At 33.0% G+C, this 14,396-nt stretch overlaps 10 non-coding genes across 10 annotated transcripts; all 10 read left to right on the top strand.

The window, feature by feature from the left end:
- Positions 1 to 1,828: 1,828 nt before the first annotated feature.
- Positions 1,829 to 1,902, top strand: TRNAT-AGU. Its single transcript has one exon. It is a non-coding gene; the product is annotated as a tRNA-Thr (tRNA).
- Positions 1,903 to 2,882: 980 nt separating this feature from the next.
- On the top strand, positions 2,883 to 2,956 carry TRNAT-AGU. The gene has a single exon. It is a non-coding gene; the product is annotated as a tRNA-Thr (tRNA).
- Positions 2,957 to 3,937: 981 nt separating this feature from the next.
- On the top strand, positions 3,938 to 4,011 carry TRNAT-AGU. Its single transcript has one exon. It is a non-coding gene; the product is annotated as a tRNA-Thr (tRNA).
- A 3,102-nt stretch (positions 4,012 to 7,113) lies between these two features.
- On the top strand, positions 7,114 to 7,187 carry TRNAT-AGU. The gene has a single exon. It is a non-coding gene; the product is annotated as a tRNA-Thr (tRNA).
- Positions 7,188 to 8,031: 844 nt separating this feature from the next.
- Positions 8,032 to 8,105, top strand: TRNAT-AGU. The gene has a single exon. It is a non-coding gene; the product is annotated as a tRNA-Thr (tRNA).
- Positions 8,106 to 9,086: 981 nt separating this feature from the next.
- TRNAT-AGU lies at positions 9,087 to 9,160 on the top strand. Its single transcript has one exon. It is a non-coding gene; the product is annotated as a tRNA-Thr (tRNA).
- A 1,929-nt stretch (positions 9,161 to 11,089) lies between these two features.
- TRNAT-AGU lies at positions 11,090 to 11,163 on the top strand. The gene has a single exon. It is a non-coding gene; the product is annotated as a tRNA-Thr (tRNA).
- Positions 11,164 to 12,007: 844 nt separating this feature from the next.
- TRNAT-AGU lies at positions 12,008 to 12,081 on the top strand. The gene has a single exon. It is a non-coding gene; the product is annotated as a tRNA-Thr (tRNA).
- Positions 12,082 to 12,865: 784 nt separating this feature from the next.
- Positions 12,866 to 12,939, top strand: TRNAT-AGU. Its single transcript has one exon. It is a non-coding gene; the product is annotated as a tRNA-Thr (tRNA).
- Positions 12,940 to 13,924: 985 nt separating this feature from the next.
- TRNAT-AGU lies at positions 13,925 to 13,998 on the top strand. Its single transcript has one exon. It is a non-coding gene; the product is annotated as a tRNA-Thr (tRNA).
- The last annotated feature ends 398 nt before the right edge of the window (positions 13,999 to 14,396 follow it).

The raw sequence follows: 14,396 nt of genomic DNA, 5'->3' as shown, positions 1-14,396 counted from the left end.
GAACGAAAAGAATTTCAAAAAAAAATTAATTGTTGCCTTTGGATTATATTAAAAATTAATAATTAAATTTATCCAAAAAATAAAATAAAAAATTAGTTCGAAATGGCGTTTCAAACTGGAAATGCCCGGTCCCGATTTGCCATTTTCCGAAGAAGTGAACCGTCAGTTCATAATCAAAACCGCACCTTGGGCGAATCCACTAACACTAAATTAAATGTTGCAAAAATTTGAATTGTAAATAACATGCGTCAACCCTTAATAACTAAATGATGCACATTCGTGGAAGAATCTAAAGAGATAGAGTCAGGGTTAAAGTTCTCTGATGTTAATCCCCATCGTCGTACGCAAGATAACCGCTATGGTATCGCTAGACTACTCTAATTTTATATGCATGTCTGTGATGTGTTTTCCAACGGCCAAGAATTTTGAACGGAACGATGTTTTACACGGCCTGTGGCGATGTTTACCAATCGTTGTTTGTTGTCCTCGTCGTCAAGATCGCCTAGCGTAAGGATGGCATTCATCTTCACAATGTTCTTTGGTTCCATTCAACCTTCCACGTGTGGGAAGAAACCCTAGATTATCGTTGAAAAGCATGTGAGGGGGACAAGACTCGCGACAGAGAGCAAGAGAAAAAATTCCAATAGTCGCGACTGATATTCCCATTTTAACAAATCTAATCACCTTAAAATGGAGTAATAAGGATATTAAAGTTTTAACAAAAGGCAAAATGATAACAACAATGACAATATCAATAATAAAAAATGTCAAGTTCTTGTAGCTCAGTTGGTTAGAGCACCCGTTTAGTAAGCGGGAGGTCGTTAGTTAAACTCTCAACAAGAGCAAATCTCAATCCCAAATTTCAAACGATACTACCAATCTATAATAATCACAAAAAGTAATAAAGATATAGGAGAATGAATACTTCATTTTATGTTTTATATCATAGATAACTTAATCTTGGTAAAATTAAGTCCAAGTTCAAAATAATTTTAATTTTTTTAGTTTGACTTTAGAGTTTAAATATTTGATATAACAGCTGTTTAAAAATTTAAGAACGAAAAGAATTTCAAAAAAAAAAATTAATTGTTGCCTTTGGATTATTTTAAAAATTAATAATTGAATTTATCTAAAAAATAAAATAAAAAATTAGTTCGAAATGGCGGTTCAAACTTGAAATCCCCGGTTCCGGTTTGCCATTTTCCAGAGATGTGAACCGTCAGTTCATACTCAGAACCGAACCGTGGTCACATCCACTAACACTAAATTAAATATTGCAAAAATTTGAATGGTAAATAACATTCGTCAACCCATATTAACTAATTGATGCACATTCATGGAAGAATCTAAAGAGATATAGTCAGGGTTAAAGTTCACTGATGCAAATCCCCATCGTCGTACGCAAGATAACCGCTACGGTGTCGCTAAACTACTCTAATTTTATTGGCATGTCTGTGATGTGTATTCCAACGGCCAAGAATTCTGAACGGAAAGATGTTTTACATGGCCTGTGGCGATGTTTACCAATCGTTGTTTGTTGTCCTCGTCGTCAAGATCACCTAGCGTAAGAATGGCATTCATCATCACAATGTTCTTTGGTTCCATTCAACCATCCACATGTGGGAAGAAACCCTAGATTATCGTTGAAAAGCAAGTGCGGGGGACAAGACCCGCGAAAGAGAGCGAGAGAAAAAATTCCAATAGTCTCGACTGATATTCCCATTTTAACAAATCTAATAACCTTAAAATGGAGTAATAAGGATATTAAAGTTTTAACAAAAGGCAAAATGATAAAAAAAATGACAATATCAATAATAAAAAATGTCTAGCTCTTGTAGCTCAGTTGGTTAGAGCACCCTTTTAGTAAGCGGGAGGTCTTGAGTTCAACTTTCAACAAGAGCAGATCTCGATTCCAAATTTAAAACGATACTACCAATCTACAATAATCACAAAAAAATAATAATGATATAGGAGAATGATACTTCATTTTATGTTTTATATCATAGACAACTTAATCTTGGTAAAATTAAGTCCAAGTTCAAAATAATTTTAATTTTTTTAGTTCGACATTAGAGTTTAAATATTTGATATAACAGTTGTTTAAAAATTTAAGAACAAAAGAATTTCAAAAAAAAATTAATTGTTGCCTTTGGATTATTTTAAAAATTACTAATCGAATTTATCTAAAAAATAAAATAAAAAATTAGTTCGAAATGGCGGTTCAAACTGGAAATCCCCAGTCCCGATTTGCCATTTTCCGAAAATGTGAACCGTCAGTTCATAATCAGAACCGCACCTTGGGCACATCCACTAACACTAAATTAAATGTTGCAAAAATTTGAATTGTAAATAACATGCGTCAACCCTTAATAACTAAATGATGCACATTCGTGGAAGAATCTAAAGAGATAGAGTCAGGGTTAAAGTTCTCTGATGTTAATCCCCATCGTCGTACGCAAGATAACCGCTATGGTGTCGCTAAACTACTCTAATTTTATTGGCTTGTCTGTGATGTGTTTTCCAACGGCCAAGAATTCTGAACGGAAAGATGTTTTACACGGCCTGTGGCGATGTTTACCAATCGTTGTTTGTTGTCCTCGTCGTCAAGATCGCCTAGCGTAAGGATGGCATTCATCTTCACAATGTTCTTTGGTTCCATTCAACCATCCACGTGTGGGAAGAAACCCTAGATTATCGTTGAAAAGCATGTGAGGGGGACAAGACTCGCGAAAGAGAGCGAGAGAAAAAATTCCAATAGTCTCGACTGATATTCCCATTTTAACAAATCTAATCAGCTTAAAATGGAGTAATAAGGATATTAAAGTTTTAACAAAAGGCAAAATGATAAAAACAATGACAATATCAATAATAAAAAATGTTTAGCTCTTGTAGCTCAGTTGGTTCGAGCACCCGTTTAGTAAGCGGGAGGTTTTGAGTTCAACTCTCAACAAGAGCAGATCTCGATTCCAAATTTAAAACGATACTACCAATCTACAATAATCACAAAAAATAATAAAGATATAGGAGAATGAATACTTCATTTTATGTTTTATATCATAGACAACTTAATCTTGGTAAAATTAAGTCCAAGTTCAAAATAATTTTAATTTTTTTAGTTCGACTTTAGAGTTTAAATATTTGGTATAAAAGTTGTTTAAAAATTTAAGAACGAAAAGAATTTCAAAAAAAAATTAATTGTTGCCGTTGGATTATTTTAAAAATTACTAATTGAATTTATCCCAAAAATAAAATAAAAAATTAGTTCGAAATGGCGGTTCAAACTGGAAATCCCCGGTCTCGATTTGCCATTTTCTGAAAATGTGAACCGTCAGTTCATAATCAGAACCGCACCTTGGGCACATCCACTAACACTAAATTAAATGTTGCAAAAATTTGAATTGTAAATAACATGCGTCAACCCTTAATAACTAAATGATGCACATTCGTGGAAGAATCTAATGAGATAGAGTCAGGGTTAAAGTTCTCTGATGATAATCCCCATCGTCGGACGCTGGATAACCGCCATGGTGTCGCTGAAGTACGGTAATTTTATTGGCTTGTCTATGATGTGTTATCCTACGGCCAAGAATTCTGAACGGAAAGATGATTTACATGGCATGTGGGGATGCTTATCAACCGTTGTTTGTTGTCCTCGTCATCAAGATCGCCTAGCGTATGGCTGGCATTCATCTTCGGAATGTTCTGTGGTTCCATTCAACCATCCACGGGAGAGAAGAAACCCTAGATTATCGTTGAAAAGCATGTGAGGGGAACAAGACTTGCGAAAGAGAGCGAGAGAAAAAATTCCAATAGTCTCGACTGATATTCCCATTTTAACAAATCTAATCACCTTAAAATGGAGTAATAAGGATATTAAAGTTTTAACAAAAGGCAAAATGATAACAACAATGACAATATCAATAATAAAAAATGTCTAGCTCTTGTAGCTCAGTTGGTTAGAGCACCCGTTTAGTAAGTGGGAGGTCTTGAGTTCAATTCTCAACAAGAGCATATCTCGATTCCAAATTTAAAACGATACTACCAATCTACAATTATCATAAAAAAAAATAATAAAGATATAGGAAAATGAATACTTCATTTTATGTTTTATATCATAGACAACTTAATCTTGGTAAAATTAAGTCCAAGTTCAAAATAATTTTAATTTTTTTAGTTTGACTTTAGAGTTTAAATATTTGATATAACAGTTGTTTAAAAATTTAAGAACGAAAAGAATTTCAAAAAAAAAAAAATTAATTGTTGCCTTTGGATTATTTTAAAAATTAATAATTCAATTTATCCAAAAAATAAAATAAAAAATTAGTTCGAAATGGCGTTTCAAACTGGAAATCCCCGGTCCCGATTTGCTATTTTCCGAAAATGTGAACCGTCAGTTCATAATCAGAACCGCACCTTGGGCACATCCACTAACACTAAACTAAATGTTGCAAAAATTTGAATTGTAAATAACATGCGTCAACCCTTAATAACTAAATGATGCACATTCGTGGAAGAATCTAAAGAGATAGAGTCAGGGTTAAAGTTCTCTGATTTTAATCCCCATCGTCGTACGCAAGATAACCGCTATGGTGTCGCTAAACTACTCTAATTTTATTGGCATGTCTGTGATGTGTTTTCCAACAGCCAAGAATTCTGAACGGAAAGATGTTTTACACGGCCTGTGGCGATGTTTACCAATCGTTGTTTGTTGTCCTCGTCGTCAAGATCGCCTAGCGTAAGGATGGCATTCATCTTCACAATGTTCTTTGGTACCATTCAACCTTCCACGTGTGGGAAGAAACCCTAGATTATCTTTGAAAAGCATGTGAGGGGGACAAGACTCGCGAAAGAGAGCGAGAGAAAAAATTCCAATAGTCTCGACTGATATTCCCATTTTAACAAATCTAATCAGCTTAAAATGGAGTAATAAGGATATTAAAGTTTTAACAAAAGGCAAAATGATAAAAACAATGACAATATCAATAATAAAAAATGTCTAGCTCTTGTAGCTCAGTTGGTTAGAGCACCCGTTTAGTAAGCGGGAGGTCTTGAGTCAACTCTCAATAAGGGCAGATCTCGATTCCAAATTTAAAACGATACTACCAATCTACAATAATCATAAAAAAAATAATAAAGACATAGGAGAATGAATACTTAATTTTACGTTTTATATCATAGACAACTTAATCTTGGTAAAATTTAGTCCTAGTTCAAAATAATTTTAATTTGTTTTAGTTTGACATTAGAGTTTAAATATTTGGTATAACAGTTGTTTAAAAATTTAAGAACGAAAAGAATTTAAAAAAAAAAATAATTTTTGCCTTTGGATTATTTTAAAAATTAATAATTGAATTTATCCAAAAAATAAAATAAAAAATTAGTTCGAAATGGCATTTCAAACTGGAAATCCCCGGTCACGATTTGCCATTTTCCGAAGATGTGAACCGTCAGTTCATAATCAGAACCGCACCTTGCGCACATCCACAAACACAAAATTAAATGTTGCAAAAATTTGAATTGTAAATAACATGCGTCAACCCTTAATAACTAAATGATGCACATTCGCGGAAGAATCTAAAGAGATAGAGTGAGGGTTAAAGTTCTCTGATTTTAATCCCCATCGTCGTACGCAAGATAACCGCTATGGTGTCTCTAAACTACTCTAATTTTATTGGCATGTCTGTGATGTGTTTTCCAACGGCCAAGAATTCTGAACGGAAAGATGTTTTACACGGCCAGTGGCGATGTTTACCAATCGTTGTTTGTTGTCCTCGTCGTCAAGATCGCCTAGCGTAAGGATGGCATTCCTCTTCACAATGTTCTTTGGTTCCATTCAACCATCCACGTGTGGGAAGAAACCCTAGATTATCGTTGAAAAGCATGTGAGGGGGACAAGACTCGCGAAAGAGAGCGAGAGAAAAAATTCCAATAGTCTCGACTGATATTCCCATTTTAACAAATCTAATCAGCTTAAAATGGAGTAATAAGGATATTAAAGTTTTAACAAAAGGCAAAATGATAAAAACAATGACAATATCAATAATAAAAAATGTCTAGCTCTTGTAGCTCAGTTGGTTAGAGCACCCGTTTAGTAAGCGGGAGGTCTTGAGTCAACTCTCAATAAGGGCAGATCTCGATTCCAAATTTAAAACGATACTACCAATCTACAATAATCGTAAAAAAAATAATAAAGACATAGGAGAATGAATACTTAATTTTACGTTTTATATCATAGACAACTTAATCTTGGTAAAATTTAGTCCTAGTTCAAAATAATTTTAATTTGTTTTAGTTTGACATTAGAGTTTAAATATTTGGTATAACAGTTGTTTAAAAATTTAAGAACGAAAAGAATTTAAAAAAAAAAATAATTTTTGCCTTTGGATTATTTTAAAAATTAATAATTGAATTTATCCAAAAAATAAAATAAAAAATTAGTTCAAAATGTCATTTCAAACTGGAAATCCCCGGTCCCGATTTGCCATTTTCCGAAGATGTGAACCGTCAGTTCATAATCAGAACCGCACCTTGGGAAAATCCACTAACACTAAATTAAATGTTGCAAAAATTTGAATTGTAAATAACATGTGTCAACCCTTAATAACTAAATGATGCACATTCGTGGAAGAATCTAAAGAGATAGAGTCAGGGTTAAAGTTCTCTGATGTTAATCCCCATCGTCGTACGCAAGATAACCGCTATGGTGTCGCTAAACTACTCTAATTTTATTGGCATGTCTGTGATGTGTTTTCCAACGGCCAAGAATTCTGAACGGAAAGATGTTTTACATGGCCTGTGGCGATGTTTACCAATCGTTGTTTGTTGTCCTCGTCATCAAGATCGCCTAGCGTAAGGATGGCATTCATCTTCACAATGTTCTTTTGTTCCATTCAACCATCCACGTGTGGGAAGAAACCCTAGATTATCGTTGAAAAGCATGTGAGGGGGACAAGACTTGCGAAAGAGAGCGAGAGAAAAAATGCCAATAGTCTCGACTTATATTACCATTTTAACAAATCTAATCAGCTTAAAATGGAGTAATAAGGAAATTAAACTTTTAACAAAAGGCAAAATGATAAAAACAAAGACAATATCAATAATAAAAAATGTCAAGCTCTTGTAGCTCAGTTGGTTAGAGCACCCGTTTAGTAAGTGGGAGGTCTTGAGTTCAACTCTCAACAAGAGCAGATCTTAATTCCAAATTTAAAACGATACTACCAATCTATAGTAATCACAAAAAATAATAAAGATATCGGAGAATGAATACTTCATTTTATGTTTTATATCATAGACAACTTAATCTTGGTAAAATTAAGTCCAAGTTCAAAATAATTTTAATTTTTTTAGTTTGACTTTAGAGTTTAAATATTTGGTATAAAAGTTATTTAAAAATTTAAGAACGAAATGAATTTCAAAAAAAAATTAATTGTTGCCTTTGGATTATTTTAAAAATTACTAATTGAATTTATCCAAAAAATAAAATAAAAAATTAGTTCGAAATGGCGGTTCAAAATGGAAATCCCCGGTCCCGATTTGCCATTTTCCGAAAATGTTAACCGTCAGTTCATAATCAGAACCGCACCTTGGGCACATCCACAAACACTAAATTAAATGTTTCAAAAATTTGAATTGTAATTAACATGTGTCAACCCTTAATAACTAAATGATGCACATTCGAGGAAGAATCTAAAGAGATAGAGTCAGGGTTAAAGTTCTCTGATGTTTACCAATCGTTGTTTGTTGTCCTCGTCGTCAAGATCGCCTAGCGTAAGGATCGCATTCATCTTCACAATGTTCTTTGGTTCCATTCAACCATCCATGTGTGGGAAGAAACCCTAGATTATCGTTGAAAAGCATGTGAGGGGGACAAGACTCGCGAAAGAGAGCGAGAGAAAAAATTCCAATAGTCTCGACTGATATTCCCATTTTAACAAATCTAATCAGCTTAAAATGGAGTAATAAGGATATTAAAGTTTTAACAAAAGGCAAAATGATAAAAACAATGACAATATCAATAATAAAAAATGTCTAGCTCTTGTAGCTCAGTTGGTTCGAGCACTCGTTTAGTAAGCGGGAGGTCTTAAGTTCAACTCTCAACAAGAGCAGATCTCGATTCCAAATTTAAAACGATACTACCAATCTACAATAATCACAAAAAATAATAAAGATATAGGAGAATGAATACTTCATTTTATGTTTTATATCATTGACAACATAATCTTGGTAAAATTAAGTCGAAGTTCAAAATAATTTTTATTTTTTTAGTTTGACTTTAGAGTTTAAATATTTGGTATAACAGTTGTTTAAAAATTTAAGAACGAAAAGAATTTCAAAAAAAAATTAATTTTTGCCTTTGGATTATTTTAAAAATTAATAATTGAATTTATCCAAAAAATAAAATAAAAAATTAGTTCAAAATGTCATTTCAAACTGGAAATCCCCGGTCCCGATTTGCCATTTTCCGAACATGTGAACCGTCAGTTCATAATCAGTACCGCACCTTGGGAAAATCCACTAACACTAAATTAAATGTTGCAAAAATTTGAATTGTAAATAACATGTGTCAACCCTTAATAACTAAATGATGCACATTCGTGGAAGAATCTAAAGAGATAGAGTCAGGGTTAAAGTTCTCTGATGTTAATCCCCATCGTCGTACGCAAGATAACCGCTATGGTGTCGCTAAACTACTCTAATTTTATTGGCATGTCTGTGATGTGTTTTCCAACGGCCAAGAATTCTGAACGGAAAGATGTTTTACATGGCCTGTGGCGATGTTTACCAATCGTTGTTTGTTGTCCTCGTCGTCAAGATCGCCTAGCGTAAGGATGGCATTCATCTTCACAATGTTCTTTTGTTCCATTCAACCATCCACGTGTGGGAAGAAACCCTAGATTATCGTTGAAAAGCATGTGAGGGGGACAAGACTAGCGAAAGAGAGCGAGAGAAAAAATTCCAATAGTCTCGACTTATATTACCATTTTAACAAATCTAATCAGCTTAAAATGGAGTAATAAGGAAATTAAACTTTTAACAAAAGGCAAAATGATAAAAACAAAGACAATATCAATAATAAAAAATGTCAAGCTCTTGTAGCTCAGTTGGTTAGAGCACCCGTTTAGTAAGTGGGAGGTCTTGAGTTCAACTCTCAACAAGAGTAGATCTTAATTCCAAATTTAAAACGATACTACCAATCTATAATAATCACAAAAAATAATAAAGATATTGGAGAATGAATACTTCATTTTATGTTTTATATCATAGACAACTTAATCTTGGTAAAATTAAGTCCAAGTTCAAAATAATTTTAATTTTTTTAGTTTGACTTTAGAGTTTAAATATTTGGTATAAAAGTTATTTAAAAATTTAAGAACGAAAAGAATTTCAAAAAAAAATTAATTGTTGCCTTTGGATTATTTTAAAAATTACTAATTGAATTTATCCAAAAAATAAAATAAAAAATTAGTTCGAAATGGCGGTTCAAAATGGAAATCCCCGGTCCCGATTTGCCATTTTCCGAAAATGTTAACCGTCAGTTCATAATCAGAACCGCACCTTGGGCACATCCACAAACACTAAATTAAATGTTTCAAAAATTTGAATTGTAATTAACATGTGTCAACCCTTAATAACTAAATGATGCACATTCGAGGAAGAATCTAATGAGATAGAGTCAGGGTTAAAGTTCTCTGATGTTTACCAATCGTTGTTTGTTGTCCTCGTCGTCAAGATCGCCTAGCGTAAGGATCGCATTCATCTTCACAATGTTCTTTGGTTCCATTCAACCTTCCATGTGTGGGAAGAAACCCTAGATTATCGTTGAAAAGCATGTGAGGGGGACAAGACTCGCGAAAGAGAGCGAGAGAAAAAATTCCAATAGTCTCGACTGATATTCCCATTTTAAAAAATCTAATCACCTTAAAATGGAGTAATAAGGATATTAAAGTTTTAACAAAAGGCAAAATGATAAAAACAATGACAATATCAATAATAAAAAATGTCTAGCTCTTGTAGCTCAGTTGGTTCGAGCACTCGTTTAGTAAGCGGGAGGTCTTACGTTCAACTCTCAACAAGAGCAGATCTCGATTCCAAATTTAAAACGATACTACCAATCTACAATAATCACAAAAAATAATAAAGATATAGGAGAATGAATACTTCATTTTATGTTTTATATCATTGACAACATAATCTTGGTAAAATTAAGTCGAAGTTCAAAATAATTTTAATTTTTTTAGTTTGACTTTAGAGTTTAAATATTTGGTATAACAGTTGTTTAAAAATTTAAGAACGAAAAGACTTTCAAAAAAAAATTAATTTTTGCCTTTGGATTATTTTAAAAATTAATAATTTTTTTTTTTGAAAGTTAAAAATTAATAATTGAATTTATCCAAAAAATAAAATAAAAAATTAGTTCAAAATGGCATTTCAAACTGCAAATCCCCGGTCACGATTTGCCATTTTCCGAACATGTGAACCGTCAGTTCATAATCAGAACCGCACCTTGGGAAAATCCACTAACACTAAATTAAATGTTGCAAAAATTTGAATTGTAAATAACATGCGTCAACCCTTAATAACTAAATGATGCAAAATCGTGGAAGAATCTAAAGAGATAGAGTCAGGGTTAAAGTTCTCTGATGTTAATCCCCATCTTCGTACGCAAGATAACCGCTATGGTGTCGCTAAACAACTCTAATTTTATTCGCATGTTTGTGATGTGTTTTCCAACGGCCAAGAATTCTGAACGGAAAGATGTTTTACATGGCCTGTGGCGATGTTTACCAATCGTTGTTTGTTGTCCTCGTCGTCAAGATCGCCTAGCGTAAGGATGGCATTCATCTTCACAGTGTTCTTTGGTTCCATTCAACCATCCACAGGTGGGAAGAAACCCTAGATTATCGTTGAAAAGCATGTGAGGGGGACAAGACTCGCGAAAGTGAGCGAGAGAAAAAATTCCAATAGTCTCGACTGATATTCCCATTTTAACAAAGCTAATCAGCTTAAAATGGAGTAATAAGGAAATTAAAGTTTTAACAAAAGGCAAAATGATAAAAACAATGACAATATCAATAATAAAAAATGTCAAGCTCTTGTAGCTCAGTTGGTTAGAGCACCTGTTTAGTAAGCGGGAGGTCTTGAGTTCAACTCTCAACAAGAGCAGATCTTAATTCCAAATTTAAAACGATACTACCAATCTACAATAATCACAAAAGATAATAAAGATATCGGAGAATGAATACTTCATTTTATGTTTTATATCATAGACAACTTAATCTTGGTAAAATTAAGTCCAAGTTCAAAATAATTTTAATTTTTTTAGTTTGACTTTAGAGTTTAAATATTTGGTATAAAAGTTGTTTAAAAATTTAAGAACGAAAAGAATTTCAAAAAAAAATTAATTGTTGCCTTTGGATTATTATAAAAATTACTAATTGAATTTATCCAAAATATAAAATAAAAAATTAGTTCGAAATGGCGGTTCAAACTGGAAATCCCCGGTCCCGATTTGCCATTTTCCGAAAATGTGAACCGTCAGTTCATAATCAGAACCGCACCTTGGGCACATCTACTAACACTAAATTAAATGTTTCAAAAATTTGAATTGTAAATAACATGCGTCAACCCTTAATAACTAAATGATGCACATTCGTGGAAGAATCTAAAGAGATAGAGTCAGGGTTAAAGTTCTCTGATGTTTACCAATCGTTGTTTGTTGTCCTCGTCGTCAAGATCGCCTAGCGTATGGATGGCATTCATCTTCACAATGTTCTTTGGTTCCATTCAACCTTCCACGTGTGGGAAGAAACCCTAGATTATCGTTGAAAAGCATGTGAGGGGGACAAGACTCGCGAAAGAGAGGGAGAGAAAAAATTCCAATAGTCTCGACTGATATTCCCATTTTAACAAATCTAATCACCTTAAAATGGAGTAATAAGGATATTAAAGTTTTAACAAAAGGCAAAATGATAACAACAATGACAATATCAATAATAAAAAATGTTTAGCTCTTGTAGCTCAGTTGGTTAGAGCACCCGTTTAGTAAGCGGGAGGTCTTGAGTTCAACTCTCAACAAGAGCAGATCTCGATTCCATATTTAAAACGATACTACTAATCTACAATAATCATAAAAAAAAATAATAAAGATATAGGAGAATGAATACTTCATTTTATGTTTTATATCATAGACAATTTAATCTTGGTAAAATTAAGTCCAAGTTCAAAATAATTTTAATTTTTTTAGTTTGACTTTAGAGTTTTAATATTTGGTATAACAGTTGTTTAAAAATTTATGAACGAAAAGAATTTCAAAAAAAAAATTAATTTTCTTAATAACATGCGTCAACCCTTAATAACTAAATGATGCACATTCGTGGAAGAATCTAAAGAGATAGAGTCAGGGTTAAAGTTCTCTGATGTTAATCCCCATCGTCGTACGCAAGATGACCGCTATGGTGTCGCTAAACTACTCTAATTTTATTGGCATGTCAGTGATGTGTTTTCCAACGGCCAAGAATTCTGAACGGAAAGATGTTTTACATAGCCTGTGGCGATGTTTACCAATCGTTGTTTGTTGTCCTCGTCGTCAAGATCGCCTACCGTAAGGATGGCATTCATCTTCACAATGTTCTTTGGTTCCATTCAACCATCCACGTGTGGGAAGAAACCCTAGATTATCTTTCAAAAGCATGTGAGGGGAACAAGACTCGCGAAAGAGAGCGAGAGAAAAAATTCCAATAGTCTCGACTTATATTCCCATTTTAACAAATCTAATCAGCTTAAAATGGAGTAATAAGGATATTAAAGTTTTAGCAAAAGGCAAAATGATAAAAACAATGACAATATCAATAATAAAAAATGTCTAGTTCTTGTAGCTCAGTTGGTTAGAGCACCCGTTTAGTAAGCGGGAGGTCTTGAGTTCAACTCTCAATAAGAGCAGATCTCGATTCCAAATTTAAAACGATACTACCAATCTACAATAATCATAAAAAAAATAATAAAGACATAGGAGAATGAATACTTCATTTTACGTTTAATATCATAGACAACTTAATCTTGGTAAAATTAAGTCCAAGTTCAAAATAATTTTAATTTGTTTTAGTTTGACTTTAGAGTTTAAATATTTGGTATAACAGTTGTTTAAAAATTGAAGAACGCAAAGAATTTCAAAAAAAAAAATAATTGTTGCCTTTGGATTATTTTAAAAATTAATAATTGAATTTATCCAAAAAATAAAATACAAAATTAGTTCGAAATGGAATTTCAAACTGGAAATCCCCGGTCACGATTTGCCATTTTCCGAAGATGTGAACCGTCAGTTCATAATCAGAACCGCACCTTGGGCACATCCACTAACACTAAATTAAATGTTGCAAAAATTTGAATTGTAAATAACATGCGTCAACCCTTAATAACTAAATGATGCACATTCGTGGAAGAATCTAAAGAGATAGAATCAGGTTTAAAGTTCTCTGATGTTAATCCCCATCGCCGTACGCAAGATAACCGCTATGGTGTCGCTAAACAACTCTAATTTTATTGGCATGTCTGTGATGTGTTTTCCAACGGCCAAGAATTCTGAACGGAAAGATGTTTTACATGGCCTGTGGCGAAGTTTACCAATCGTTGTTTGTTGTCCTCGTCGTCAAGATCGCCTAGCGTAAGGATGGCATTCATCTTCACAATGTTCCTTGGTTCCATTCAACCTTCCACGTGTGGGAAGAAACCCTAGATTATCTTTGAAAAGCATGTGAGGGGGACAAGACTCGCGAAAGAGAGCGAGAGAAAAAATTCCAATAGTCTCGACTGATATTCCCATTTTATATAATCCAATCAGCTTAAAATGGAGTAATAAGGATATTAAAGTTTTAACAATAGGCAAAATGATAAAAACAATGACAATATCAATAATAAAAGATGTCTAGCTCTTGTAGCTCAGTTGGTTAGAGCACTCGTTTAGTAAGCGGGAGGTCTTGAGTTCAACTCTCTGTAAGAGCAGATCTCGATTCCAAATTTAAAACGATACTACCAATCTACAATAATCACAAAAAATAATAAAGATATAGGAGAATGAATACTTCATTTTATGTTTTATATCATTGACAACATAATCTTGGTAAAATTAAGTCGAAGTTCAAAATAATTTTTATTTTTTTAGTTTGACTTTAGAGTTTAAATATTTGGTATAACAGTTGTTTAAAAATTTAAGAACGAAAAGAATTTCAAAAAAAAATTAATTTTTGCCTTTGGATTATTTTAAAAATTAATAATTGAATTTATCCAAAAAATAAAATAAAAAATTAGTTCAAAATGTCATTTCAAACTGGAAATCCCCGGTCCCGATTTGCCATTTTCCGAACATGTGAACCGTCAGTTCATAATCAGTACCGCACCTT

The sequence above is a fragment of the Ipomoea nil genome, unplaced genomic scaffold (genome assembly GCF_001879475.1).
Source record: "Ipomoea nil cultivar Tokyo-kokei standard unplaced genomic scaffold, Asagao_1.1 scaffold2191, whole genome shotgun sequence".
NCBI classification, from domain to species: Eukaryota; Viridiplantae; Streptophyta; class Magnoliopsida; order Solanales; family Convolvulaceae; genus Ipomoea; species Ipomoea nil.
This window is presented reverse-complemented; position numbering and strand designations above follow the sequence as displayed.